Genomic DNA, 16,600 nt, shown 5'->3' on the forward strand with positions numbered 1-16,600 from the left:
ATAACCACTAAACAAAACATCAGGAAAATATAACCACTACACAGAACAATGGGAAAATATAATCACCACACAGAACAACGGGAAATATAACCACTAAACAAAACATCAGGAAAATATAACCACTACACAGAACAACGGGAAAATATAACCACTAAACAAAACATCGGGAAAATATAACCATTACACAGAACAACGAGAAAATATAACCACTAAACAAAATATCAGGAAAATATAACCACTACACAGAACAATGGGAAAATGTAACCACTACACAGAACAATGGGAAAATATAACCAATAAACAAAACATCAGGAAAATATAACCACTACACAGAACAACGGCAAAATATAACCACTAAACAAAACATCAGGAAAATATAACCACTACAAAGAACAACAGGAAAATATAATCACTACACAGAAAAACCGGAAAATATAACCACTACACAAAACAACAGGAAAATATAACCACTACACAGAACAACGGGAAAATATGACCACTAAACAAAAAATCAGGAAAATATAACTACTACACAAACCAATGGGAAAATATAACCACTACACAGAATAACGGGAAAATATAACCACTGCACAGACCATCAGGAAAATACAGCCACTACACAGAACAACAGGGAAAAATATAACCACTACACAAAACAACAGGAAAATATAACCATTACACAGAACATCAGGAAAAATATAACCACTACACAACAGGAAAATATAACCATTACACAGAACAGCAGGAAAATATAGCCACTACACAAAACAGCAGGAAAACATAACCACGATGCAGAACAACAAGACAATATAACCACTACACAAAACAACAGGAAAATATAACCACTATGCAGAACAACATGAAAATATAACCACTACACAGAACAACAGGAAAATATAACCACTACACAGAACAACAGGAAAATATAACCACTACACAGAAAAATACAAAAATATAACCACTACACAGAACAGAAAAATATAACCACTACACAGAACAACAGGAAAATATAACCAATACACATAGCAACAGGAAAATACAACCAATACACAGAACAATATGAACATATAACCACTACACAGAAAAATGGGAACATATAACTGCTACAGAGAACAGCAGGAAAATATAACCAATATACAGAACAACATGAAAATATAACCACTACACAGAACAACAGGAAACTTTAACCAATACACATAACACCAGGAAAATACAACCACTACACAGAACAGCAGGAAAATATAACCACTAAACAAAACATCAGGAAAATATAACCACCACACAGAACAATGGGAAAATCTAATCACTACAAAGAACAACGGGAAAATATAATCACTAAACAAAACATCAGGAAAATATGACCACTACACAGAACAACATGAAAATATAACCACTACACAGAAAAATAGAAAAATATAACCACTACACAGAACAACATGAAAATATAACCACTACACACAACAAGAGAAAAATATAACCAATAAACAAAACATCAGGAAAATATAACCACTACACAGAACAACGGGAAAATCTAATCACTACAAACAACGGGAAAATATAACCACTAAACAAAACATCAGGAAAATATAACCACTACACAGAACAACATGAAACTATAACCACTACACAGAAAAATAGGAAAATATAACCACTACACAGAAAAATAGGAAAATATAATCACTACACAGAACAACAGGAAAATATAACCACTAAACAAAACATCGGGAAAATATAACCACTAAACAAAACATCAGGAAAATATAACCACTACACAGAACAACGGGAAAATATAATCACTACACAGAACAATGGAAAAATATAACCACTAAACAAAACATCAGGAAAATATAACCACTACACAGAACATGAAAATATAACCACTACACAGAAAAATAGAAAAATATAACCACTACACAGAACAACATGAAAATATAACCACTACACACAACAAGAGAAAAATATAACCAATAAACAAAACATCAGGAAAATATAACCACTACACAGAACAACGGGAAAATCTAATCACTACAAACAACGGGAAAATATAACCACTAAACAAAACATCAGGAAAATATAACCACTACACAGAACAACGAGAAACTATAACCACTACACAGAACAACATGAAAATATAAGCACTACACAGAACAATAGGATAATATAACCACTACACAGAACAACATGAAAATAAAATCACTACACAGAACAACGGGAAAATATAACCACTAAACAAAACATCAGGAAAATATAACCACTACACAGAACAATGGGAAAATATAATCACCACACAGAACAACGGGAAATATAACCACTAAACAAAACATCAGGAAAATATAACCACTACACAGAACAACGGGAAAATATAACCACTAAACAAAACATCGGGAAAATATAACCATTACACAGAACAACGAGAAAATATAACCACTAAACAAAATATCAGGAAAATATAACCACTACACAGAACAATGGGAAAATGTAACCACTACACAGAACAATGGGAAAATATAACCAATAAACAAAACATCAGGAAAATATAACCACTACACAGAACAACGGCAAAATATAACCACTAAACAAAACATCAGGAAAATATAACCACTACAAAGAACAACAGGAAAATATAATCACTACACAGAAAAACCGGAAAATATAACCACTACACAAAACAACAGGAAAATATAACCACTACACAGAACAACGGGAAAATATGACCACTAAACAAAAAATCAGGAAAATATAACTACTACACAAACCAATGGGAAAATATAACCACTACACAGAATAACGGGAAAATATAACCACTGCACAGACCATCAGGAAAATACAGCCACTACACAGAACAACAGGGAAAAATATAACCACTACACAAAACAACAGGAAAATATAACCATTACACAGAACATCAGGAAAAATATAACCACTACACAACAGGAAAATATAACCATTACACAGAACAGCAGGAAAATATAGCCACTACACAAAACAGCAGGAAAATATAACCACTATGCAGAACAACATGAAAATATAACCACTACACAGAACAACAGGAAAATATAACCACTACACAGAACAACAGGAAAATATAACCACTACACAGAAAAATACAAAAATATAACCACTACACAGAACAGAAAAATATAACCACTACACAGAACAACAGGAAAATATAACCAATACACATAGCAACAGGAAAATACAACCAATACACAGAACAATATGAACATATAACCACTACACAGAAAAATGGGAAACATATAACTGCTACAGAGAACAGCAGGAAAATATAACCAATATACAGAACAACATGAAAATATAACCACTACACAGAACAACAGGAAACTTTAACCAATACACATAACACCAGGAAAATACAACCACTACACAGAACAGCAGGAAAATATAACCACTAAACAAAACATCAGGAAAATATAACCACCACACAGAACAATGGGAAAATCTAATCACTACAAAGAACAACGGGAAAATATAATCACTAAACAAAACATCAGGAAAATATGACCACTACACAGAACAACATGAAAATATAACCACTACACAGAAAAATAGAAAAATATAACCACTACACAGAACAACATGAAAATATAACCACTACACACAACAAGAGAAAAATATAACCAATAAACAAAACATCAGGAAAATATAACCACTACACAGAACAACGGGAAAATCTAATCACTACAAACAACGGGAAAATATAACCACTAAACAAAACATCAGGAAAATATAACCACTACACAGAACAACATGAAACTATAACCACTACACAGAAAAATAGGAAAATATAACCACTACACAGAAAAATAGGAAAATATAATCACTACACAGAACAACAGGAAAATATAACCACTAAACAAAACATCGGGAAAATATAACCACTAAACAAAACATCAGGAAAATATAACCACTACACAGAACAACGGGAAAATATAATCACTACACAGAACAATGGAAAAATATAACCACTAAACAAAACATCAGGAAAATATAACCACTACACAGAACATGAAAATATAACCACTACACAGAAAAATAGAAAAATATAACCACTACACAGAACAACATGAAAATATAACCACTACACACAACAAGAGAAAAATATAACCAATAAACAAAACATCAGGAAAATATAACCACTACACAGAACAACGGGAAAATCTAATCACTACAAACAACGGGAAAATATAACCACTAAACAAAACATCAGGAAAATATAACCACTACACAGAACAACATGAAACTATAACCACTACACAGAAAATAGGAAAATATAACCACTACACAGAAAAATAGGAAAATATAATCACTACACAGAACATCGGGAAAATATAACCACTAAACAAAACATCAGGAAAATATAACCACTACACAGAACAACGGGAAAATATAATCACTACACAGAACAATGGAAAAATATAACCACTAAACAAAACATCAGGAAAATATAACCACTACACAGAACAATGGGAAAATATAACCACTAAACAAAACACCGGGAAAATATAACCACTACACAGAACAACCACTACACAGAACAACGGGAAAATATAACCACTAAACAAAACATCAGGAAAATATAACCACTACACAGAACAACGGGAAAATATAACCACGAAACAAAACATCATGAAAATATAATCACTACACAGAACAACAGGAAAATATAACCACTACACAAACCAACAGGAAAATATAACCACTACACAGAACAACGGGAAAATATAACCATTACACAGAACAATGGGAAAATATAACCACTAAACAAAAAATCAGGCAAATATAACCACTACACAGAACGGGAAAATATAACCACTGCACAGACCAACATGAAAATATAATCACTACACAGAACAACAGGAAAATATAACCACTAAACAAAACATCATGAAAATATAACCACTACACAGAACAATGAGAAAATATAACCACTAAACAAAACATCAGGAAAATATAACCACTACACAGAACAACAGGAAAATATAACCACTACACAGAACAACGGGAAAATATAACCACTAAACAAAACATCAGGAAATTATAACCACTACACAGAACAATGGGAAAATATAACCACTAAACAAAACATCATATAATCACTACAAAGAACAACAGGAAAATATAATCACTACACAGAACAATGGGAAAATATAACCACTACCCAAAACAACAGGAAAATATAACCACTACACAGAACAACGGGAAAATATAACCACTAAACTCTGGATGGCATTACCCTGACCTCTAGTAATACTGTGAGAAATCTTGGAGTCATTTTTGATCAGGATATGTCATTCAATGCGCATATTAAGCAAATATGTAGGACTGCTTTTTTGCATTTGCGCAATATCTCTAAAATTACAAAGGTCTTGTCTCAGAATGATGCTGAAAAACTAATTCATGCATTTATTTCCTCTAGAATGGACTATTGTAATTCATTATTATCAGGTTGCCCTAAAAGTTCCCTGAAAAGCCTTCAGTTAATTCAAAATGCTGCAGCTAGAGTACTGACAGGGACTAGAAGGAGAGAGCATATCTCACCCATATTGGCCTCTCTTCATTGGCTTCCTGTTAATTCTAAAATAGAATTTAAAATTCTTCTTCTTACTTATAAGGTTTTGAATAATCAGGTCCCATCTTATCTTAGGGACCTCATAGTACCATATCACCCCAATAGAGTGCTTCGCTCTCAGACTGCAGGCTTACTTGTAGTTCCTAGGGTTTGTAAGGGTAGAATGGGAGGCAGAGCCTTCAGCTTTCAGGCTCCTCTCCTCTGGAACCAGCTCCCAATTCAGATCAGGGAGACAGACACCCTCTCTACTCAGAAGACTGCCCCTCCCTGAGCCTGGTTCTGCTGGAGGTTTCTTCCTGTTAAAAGGGAGTTTCTCCTTCCCACTGTCGCCAAGTGCTTGCTCACAGGGGGTCGTTTTGACCGTTGGGGTTTTTCCGTAATTATTGTATGGCCTTGCCTTACAATATAAAGCGCCTTGGGGCAGCTGTTTGTTGTGATTTGGCGCTATATAAATAAAATTGATTTGATTTGATTTAAACAAAAAAATCAGGAAAATATAACCACTACACAAACCAATGGGAAAATATAACCACTACACAGAACAACAGGAAAATATAACCACTGCACAGACCAACAGGAAAATACAGCCACTACACAGAACAACAGGAAAAAATATAACCACAACACAAAACAACAGGAAAATATAACCATTACACAGAACATCAGGAAAAAATATAACTACTACACAAAACAACAGGAAAATATAACCATCACACAGAACAGCAGGAAAATATAACCGCTACACAAAACACCAGGAAAACATAACCACGATGCAGAACAACAAGAAAATATAACCACTACACAGAACAACATGAAAATATAACCACTACACAGAAAAATAGGAAAATATAACCGCTACACAGAACAACAGAAAAATATAACCACTACACAGAACAACAGGAAAATATAACCAGTACACATAACAACACGAAAATACAACCAATACACAGAACAATATGAAAATATAACCACTACACAGAACAGCAGGAAAATATAACCAATACACAGAACAATGGGAAAATATAACCACTAAACAAAACATCAGGAAACTATAACCACTACACAGAACAACGGGAAAATATAACCACTAAACAAAACACCGGGAAAATATAACCACTACACAGAACAACGGGAAACTATAACCACTAAACAAAACATCAGGAAAATATAACCACTACACAGAACAACGGGAAAATATAACCACGAAACAAAACATCATGAAAATATAATCACTACAAAGAACAACAGGAAAATATAATCACTACACAGAACAACGGGAAAATATAACCATTACACAAAAAATCAGGCAAATATAACCACTACACAGAACGGGAAAATATAACCACTGCGCAGACCAACATGAAAATATAATCACTACACAGAACAACAGGAAAATATAACCACTAAACAAAACATCAGGAAAATATAACCACTACACAGAACAACTGGAAAATATAACCACTACACAGAACAACGGGAAAATATAACCAGTACACATAACAATGGGAAAATATAACCACTAAACAAAACATCATATAATCACTACAAAGAACAACAGGAAAATATAATCACTAAACAAAAAAATCAGGAAAATATAACCACTACACAAACCAATGGGAAAATATAACCACTACACAAAACACCAAGAAAACATAACCACGATGCAGAACAACAAGAAAATATAACCACTACACAGAACAACATGAAAATATAACCACTACACAGAACAAGAGGAAAATATAACCACTACACAGAAAAATACGAAAATATAACCGCTACACAGCACAACAGAAAATATAACCACTACACAGAACAACAGGAAAATATAACCAGTACACATAACAACAGGAAAATACAACCAATACACAGAACAATATGAAAATATAACCACTACACAGAACAACATGAAAATATAACCACTACACAGAACAACAGGAAAATATAACAAATACACATAACAACAGGAAAATACAACCACTACACAGAACAGCAGGAAAATATAACCAATACACAGAACAACATGAAAATATAACCACTACACAGAAAAAAAAGGAAAATATAACTAGGGATGAGCGAGTACACCACTATCTGTATCTGTATCTGTTCAACCATCTAAATTATATGTATCTGTATCTGTAGTCGGAGGGGCGTGGCCTAAACCAGAAGTGGGCGTGGTTTAACTGAAAAGTTGCAGGGCTTAAATTGGTACATTATTTTAAGTGTGAAATTGATATGGATTGATCAGAAGTGATAAATATGTTTTTGATCACAATAGTAAAGGAACTATTTACAGAACAATTTTTTTTATCAACTCAGAACATTAATATGTTTTTGATAACAATAGTTAAGGAACTATTTACAGAACAAGTTTTTTTATAAACTCAGAACTTGAATATGTTTTGATCACAATAGTTAGGGAACTATTTACAGAACAAGTTTTTTTATAAACTCAGAAAATGAATATGTTTTTGATCACAATAGTTAAGGAACTAGTTACAGAACAAGTTTTTTTTATAAACTCAGAACATGAATATGTTTTTGATCATAATAGTTAAGGAACTATTTACAGAACAAGTTTTTTTTATAAACTCAGAACATGAATATGTTTTTGATAACAATAGTAAGGAACTATTTACAGAACAAGTTTTGTTTTATAAACTCAGAACATGAATATATTTTTGATCACAATAGTTAAGGAACTATTCACAGAACAAGTTTTTTATGAACTCAGAAAATGAATATGTTTTTGATCACAATAGTTACGGAACTATTTACAGAACAAGTTTTTTTTTAATAAACTCAGAACATGAATATGTTTTTGATCATAACAGTTAAGGAGCTATTTACAGAACAAGGTTTTTTATAAACTCACAACATGAAAATGTTTTTGATCATAATAGTTAAGGAACTATTTACAGAACAGTTTTTTTTATCAACTCAGAACATGAATATGTTTTTGATAACAATAGTAGGTGAACTATTTACAGAACAATTTTTTTTATAAACTCAGAACATGAATATATTTTTGATCACACTAGTTATGAAACTATTTACAGAACAAGTTTTATAAACTCAGAAAATGAATATGTTTTTGATAACAATAGTAAAGGAACTATTTACAGAACAAGTTTTTTATGAACATCCATCCATCCATTTTCTTCCGCTTTATCCGGAGTCGGGTCGTGGGGGCAGCAGCTCAAGCAAAGCCGCCCAGACCTCCCGATCCACACACACCTCCCCCAGCTCCTCCGGGGGAACCCCAAGGTGTTCCCAAGCCAGCCGAGAGATGTAGTCCCTCCAGCGTGTCCTGGGTCTTCCCCGGGGCCTCCTCCCAGTGGAACGTGCCCGGAACACCTCTCCAGCAAGGCGTCCAGGGGGCATCCGGAAAAGATGCCCAAGCCACCTCAACTGACTCCTTTCGACGTGGAGGAGCAGCGGCTTGACTCCGAGCTCCTCCCGAGTGACCGAGCTCCTCACCCTATCTCTAAGGGAGTGCCCAGCCACCCTGCGGAGGAAACTCATCTCGGCCGCTTGTACTCGCGATCTTGTTCTTTCGGTCACGAGCCAAATCTCATGACCATAGGTGAGGATCGGAACGTAGATCAATCGGTAAATCGAGAGCTTTGCCCCCCTACTCAGCTCTCTCTTCACCACGACGGTCCGATACAGCGACCGCATCACTGCAGATGCTGCACCAATCCGTCTATCGATCTCACGCTCCATCCGTCCCTCACTCGTGAACAAGACCCCGAGATACTTAACCTCCTCCACTTGAGGCAAGGACACTCCACCGACCTGAAGAGGGCAAAGCACCTTTTTCCGGTCGAGAACCATGGCCTCGGATTTGGAGGTGCTGATTTTCATCCCGGACGCTTCACACTCAGCTGCAAACCGCCCCAGTGCACGCTGAAGGTCCTGATTTGCGAACCACATCGTCCGCAAACAGCAGAGACGAGATTCTGTGGTTCCCAAACCAGACTCTTCTACACCCTGGCTGCGCCTAGAAATTCTGTCCATAAAAATAATGAACAGAACCGGTGACAAAGGGCAGCCCTGGCGGAGGCCAACGTGCACTGGAAACAGGTTTGACTTACTACTGGCAATATGATCCAAGCTCCTGCTGCGGTCGTACAGGGACCAAATAGCCCTTAGCAAAGGACCCCGGACCCCGTACTCCTGGAGCACCCCCACAGGGTGCCCCGAGGGACACGGTCGAACGCCTTCTCCAGATCCACAAAACACATGTGGACTGGTTGGGCGAACTCCCATGAACCCTTGAGCACCCAATGGAGCGTGTAGAGCTGATCCAGTGTGCCGCGACCAGGACAAAAACCACACTGCTCCTCCTGAATCCGAGGTTCGACCATCGGTCGAATTCTCCTCTCCAGTACTCTGGAATAGACCTTACCGGGGAGGCTGAGGAGTGTGATCCCCCTATAGCTGGAACACACCCTCCGGTCCCCCTTCTTAAACAGAGGGACCACCACCCCGGTCTGCCAATCCAGAGGCACTGTCCCCGATCACCACGCGATGTTGCAGAGGCGTGTCAGCCAAGACAGCCCCACAACATCCAGAGACTTAAGGTACTCAGGATGGATTTCATCCACCCCAGTGGCCTTGCCACCGAGGAGCTTTCTAACCACCCCGGTGACTTCGGCCTGGGTAACAGATGAGTCCGCCTCTGAGTCCCCGGTCTCTGCTTCTTCTTCGGAAGACGTGACGATGGGATTGAGGAGATCCTCGAAGTACTCCTTCCACCGCCCGACAACATCCCCTGTCAGGGTCAACAGCTCCCCACCTGCACCGTAAACAGTGCTGGTGGAGAGCTGCTTCCGCCTCCTGAGGCGTTGGACGGTTTGCCAGAATCTCTTCAAGGCCGACCGATAGTCCTCCTCCCAGACCCGAGTTTTTGCCTCTGCGACCGCACGGGCTGCGGCACGTTTGGCCTGCCAGTACCTGTCAGCTGCCTCTGGGGTCCCACCTACCAACAAAGATAAGTAGGACTCCTTCTTCAGCTTGACGGCATCCCTTACTTCCGGTGTCCACCACCGGGTTCGGGGATTGCCGACGCGACAGGCACCAGAGACCTTGCGACCACAGCTACAAGCAGCCGCATCGACAATGGAGGTGGAGAACATGGTCCACTCAGACTCCATGTCTCCAACCTCCCCCAGGATCTGGGAGAAGCTCTCCCGGAGGTGGGAGTTGAAGACCTCGCTGACAGAGGGTTCCGCCAGTCGTTCCCAGTCATTCCTCGTTTTTTATGAACTCAGAAAATGAATATGTTTTTTATCACAATAGTTAAGGAACTATTTACAGAACAAGTTTTTTAATAAACTCAGAACATGAAGATGTTTTTGATCATAATAGTTAAGGAACTATTTACAGAACAAGGTTTTTTATAAACTCAGAACATGAATATGTTTTTGATCATAACAGTTAAGGAACTATTTACAGAACAATTTTTGTTTTTATAAACTCAGAACATGAATACATTTTTGATAACAACAGTAAGGGAACTATTTACAGAACAAGTTTTTTTATGAACTCAGAACATGAATATATTTTTGATCACACTAGTTATGAAACTATTTACAGAACAAGTTTTTTTATAAACTCAGAACATGAATATATTTTTGATCACAACAGTTAAGGAAGTATTTACAGAACAAGTTTTTTTTATAAACTCAGAACATGAATATGTTTTTGATCACAATAGTTACGGAACTATTTACAGAACAAGTTTTTTTATCAACTCACAGACTCTTCCCACTCTCTCACTTTTTCTTTCAGGCAGCACAGAATGTTGTTTGCTGTGTGCTCAATGTCCAGCACACCAACATTTAGCAGCCCTGATGATTCACCCACACGTTCACACCAGTGTCCAGTTATACAGAGGTATGCATGGGCATTGTGGTTGTTGGTCCAGAGATCAGCAGTGAGGTTGATGACACCTCCATCAGCTGCCTTGAGTGACTGGACCAGCTCCCCTCTCATTGCCTCATACAGCTCAGGCACTACAGTTCTACTGAAATAGTGCCTTGATGGGATCTTATACTTGGGCTCTAAAAAGGCAAGAAGACACTTGAAACCTCTCCTCTCCACCACAGAGAAAGGCTCAAGATCAATGCAGATCATTTTACCAATCATCTCCCTAATTTTTCTGACCGGGGATGGTTTGCAGAGAATGGCTGTTTTGCTGTAAATGCAGTGAGTATTGGAGAAGAGGTGAAGAAGGTGAGGCCTTAGCAGCACTCAGCTGAACACCATTGTCCTGAGAAGAAATGCTGCCAGGAGAGGTGGAGGAGGAGGTGGTTGATATCCTATATACAGTATATAAAGCTTAATTTGTAATATTTATAATATATTTATTTTTATGATCTGCAGTGAGAAAGTGTCAGATAATGCATGCAGCCATATACAATAAAAATATTATCAGTTATCAAGTTGTTCACCAATGAATATGGCTTTATACACCCTGAAGAAAACCATACACCCTGAGGCTGAAGGCCGAAGGGTGTATGGTTTTCTGAAGGGTTTATCATATCAATCAATCAATCAACTTTTTTCTTGTATAGCGCCAAATCACAACAAACAGTTGCCCCAAGGCGCTCCACATTGCAAGGCAAGGCCATACAATAATTATGAAACACAGTCTACGTCTAAAGCAACATAACCAAGGGATGGTCCAGGGTCACCCGATCCAGCCCTAACTATAAGCCTTAGCGAAAAGGAAAGTTTTAAGCCTAATCTTAAAAGTAGAGAGGGTATCTGTCTCCCTGATCTGAATTGGGAGCTGGTTCCACAGGAGAGGAGCCTGAAAGCTGAAGGCTCTGCCTCCCATTCTACTCTTACAAACCCTAGGAACTACAAGTAAGCCCGCAGTCTGAGAGCGAAGCGCTCTAATGGGGTAATATGGTACTATGAGGTCCCTAAGATAAGATGGGACCTGATTATTCAAAACCTTATAAGTAAGAAGAAGAATTTTAAATTCTATTCTAGCATTAACAGGAAGCCAATGAAGGGAGGCCAACACGGGTGAGATATGCTCTCTCCTGCTAGTCCCCGTCAGTACTCTAGCTGCAGCATTCTGAACCAACTGAAGGCTTTTTAGGGAACTTTTAGGACAACCTGATAATAATGAATTACAATAGTCCAGCCTAGAGGAAACAAATGCATGAATTAGTTTTTCAGCATCACTCTGAGACAAGACCTTTCTGATTTTAGAGATATTGCGTAAATGCAAAAAGGCAGTCCTACATATTTGTTTAATATGCGCTTTGAATGACATATCCTGATCAAAAATAACTCCAAGATTTCTCACAGTATTACTAGAGATCAGGGAAATGCCATCCAGAGTAACGATCTGGTTAGACACCATGCTTCTAAGATTTGTGGGGCCAAGTACAATAACTTCAGTTTTATCTGAGTTTAAAAGCAGGAAATTAGAGGTCATCCATGTCTTTATGTCTGTAAGACAATCCTGCAGTTTAGCTAACTGGTGCGTATCCTCTGGCTTCATGGATAGATAAAGCTGGGTATCATCTGCGTAACAATGAAAATTTAAGCAATACTGTCTAATAATACTGCCCAAGGGAAGCATGTATAAAGTGAATAAAATTGGTCCTAGCACAGAACCTTGTGGAACTCCATAATTAACTTTAGTCTGTGAAGAAGATTCCCCATTTACATGAACAAACTGTAATCTATTAGACAAATATGATTCAAACCACCGCAGCGCAATGCCTTTAATACCTATGACATGCTCTAATCTCTGTAATAAAATTTTATGGTCAACAGTATCAAAAGCAGCACTGAGGTCCAACAGAACAAGCACAGAGATAAGTCCACTGTCCGAAGCCATAAGAAGATCATTTGTAACCTTCACTAATGCTGTTTCTGTACTATGATGAATTCTAAAACCTGACTGAAACTCTTCAAATAGACCATTCCTCTGCAGGTGATCAGTTAGCTGTTTTACAACTACCCTCTCAAGAATCTTTGAGAGAAAAGGAAGGTTGGAGATTGGCCTATAATTAGCTAAGATAGCTGGGTCAAGTGATGGCTTTTTAAGTAATGGTTTAATTACTGCCACCTTAAAGGCCTGTGGTACATAACCAACTAACAAAGATAGATTGATCATATTTAAGATTGAAGCATTAAATAATGGTAGGACTTCCTTGAGCAGCCTGGCAGGAATGGGGTCTAATAAGCATGTTGATGGTTTGGATGAAGTAACTAATGAAAATAACTCAGACAGAACAATCGGAGAGAAAGAGTCTAACCAAATACCGGCATCACTGAAAGCAGCCAAAGATAACGATACATCTTTGGGATGGTTATGAGTAATTTTTTCTCTAATAGTCAAAATTTTGTTAGCAAAGACCTATAAATACCTATAAATGATAAATGATTATCATATACCTATAATGATTATCATATACCTATAAATGCTAAATGTTGTATGGTTTTCTGAAGGGTTTAAAAGCCATATTCATTGGTAAAACAACTTGATAACGATTTTATCATATACCTATAAATGATAAATGTTGTATGGTTTTCTGAAGGGTTTAAAAGCCATATTCATTGATAAAACAACTTGATAACAATTTTATCATATACCTATAAATGCTAAATGTTGTATGGTTTTCTGAAGGGTTTAAAAGCCATATTCATTGGTAAAACAACTTGATAACGATTTTATCATATACCTATAAATGATAAATGTTGTATGGTTTTCTGAAGGGTTTAAAAGCCATATTCATTGATAAAACAACTTGATAACAATTTTATCATATACCTATAAATGCTAAATGTTGTATGGTTTTCTGAAGGGTTTAAAAGCCATATTCATTGGTAAAACAACTTGATAACGATTTTATCATATACCTATAAATGATAAATGTTGTATGGTTTTCTGAAGGGTTTAAAAGCCATATTCATTGATAAAACAACTTGATAACAATTTTATCATATACCTATAAATGATAAATGTTGTATGGTTTTCTGAAGGGTTTAAAAGCCATATTCATTGGTAAAACAACTTGATAACGATTTTATCATATGCAGTGGTCCCTCGTTTATCACGGGAAAAATAACCCGCGATAGGCGAAATCCGCGAAGTAGTCTGCGTTATTTTTTACAATTATTATAGATGTTTTAAGGCTGTAAAACCCCTCACTACACACTTTATACACTTTTCTCAAACAGGCATGAACAGTTTCTCACTTTTCTCTCCTGTGTAAACACTCAAAGTTCAAACTTTCCTAGAAAAAAATAGAATGTTTTCCTATAAATAATTATGATGGCTTTTAGAACTAACGAATTTAATTTTAACGATCAACCTACAAGGTTGGACACGTAAGAAATTATTAATAGTGACTCACCAGTATTTCACAGTTCCTCTGACCGCGTCTCTTCGTTGTGGCGCCGCTCCACTGTCCGGATTGGCTGATTACTCGGGTGGTATGAAAAATATTACCTGTCTGCGAAAAGGGTGTATTGCCATTTATTCTTTAGTGTTTTATCCAATCATATTGGCGTATCATTTATAGGTATATGATAATAATATAGACTACTTTGTGTGTTCAGCTATATGTGTAAGACTGTTTATTTTTTAATGATCTGTGTGAACTTTGTGATTCATGCAAATATCCAGTGATGGCAAACAGGGAAATAATACTGCATTCTTCTCAAAAGCACCACAAGCAAAGTTTTCCAACTGAACTGACTTTATATCACCAGCCAAACAAGCATATGGTATTAAGAAAAACAAAAAACAAACAAACAAAAAGAGACAACGACCTGGCTGGAGGCAGTGGTGGACGCGACACAAGCCGTTTTCAGCTCTGTCTTGTCAACTGCACCGCGTATGTTCTGAAACAAGTTCACCAAGTAACTTTAAATAAATATCATGCCAAAATAGAGATGAGCTGAAAAAAACCTAAGGAGTACTGAAGAGAGCAGCAACGTGAGCTGAAGTCAAGCCAAGCACAGAGAGACAGATCAGTTCCTGTCTGTGTGTGTATCTCTGCCAAAGTGAGAGACAGGTTGGAGCGGCTGCAGAGACTGTGTAGGGAGGGGCGGGTGCTGTGTGTAACTGGCCAATCACAGAGCGTGAAGACAGTCAGTTAGCCAATAAGAATTTTCCTTCAGCACGAGCACAGATATTGATGAGTTTTATTCGGATCATATTTGTGCTCGTCAAAAATGCTTTATCCATACCGGATACTCGTCTGAAACAAATAACCCTAAATATAACCAATACACAGAACAACATGAAAATATAACCACTACACAGAAAAATAGGAAAATATAACCACTACACAGAAAAATAGGAAAATATAACCACTACATAGAACAACATGAAAATATAACCACTACACAGAAAAATAGTAAAATATAACCACTAAACAGAAAAATAGGAAAATATAACCACTACATAGAACATGAAAATATAACCACTACACAGAAAAATAGGAAAATATAACCACTACACAGAACAATATTAAAATATAACCACTACACAGAAAAATAGGAAAATATAACCACTACATAGAACAACATGAAAATATAACTACTACACAGAAAAATAGGAAAATATAACCACTACACAGAACAGGAAAATATAACCACTACACAGAAAAATAGGAAAATATAACCACTACATAGAACAACATGAAAATATATCCACTACACAGAAAAAATAGGAAAATATAACCACTACATAGAACAACATGAAAATATAACCACTACACAGAAAAATAGGAAAATATAACCACTGCACAGAACAACAGGAAAATATAACCACTACACAGAAAAATAGGAAAATATAACCACTACACAGAACAACAGGAAAATATAACCACTACACAGAACAGGAGTCATTAACAATGTTTTCAGACATGCCTGAGCATGACATGCTGATCTGTCTCTACCAAAAAAAAAAAACAAAAAAAAAAACATATATATATATATATATATTTTTTTTAAGAAGAGTCTGAATTCAGT

At 36.8% G+C, this 16,600-nt stretch overlaps 1 protein-coding gene across 1 annotated transcript in view; it reads right to left on the minus strand.

Annotated features, from left to right (window-relative positions):
- Window positions 1–16,600, minus strand: part of LOC117508411 (protein yippee-like 2) — a 124,051-nt gene that overhangs the window by 35,081 nt on the left and 72,370 nt on the right. The window lies entirely within an intron of this gene.

Source organism: Thalassophryne amazonica, chromosome 4, assembly GCF_902500255.1.
Source record: "Thalassophryne amazonica chromosome 4, fThaAma1.1, whole genome shotgun sequence".
In the NCBI taxonomy this organism is placed as follows: domain Eukaryota; kingdom Metazoa; phylum Chordata; class Actinopteri; order Batrachoidiformes; family Batrachoididae; genus Thalassophryne; species Thalassophryne amazonica.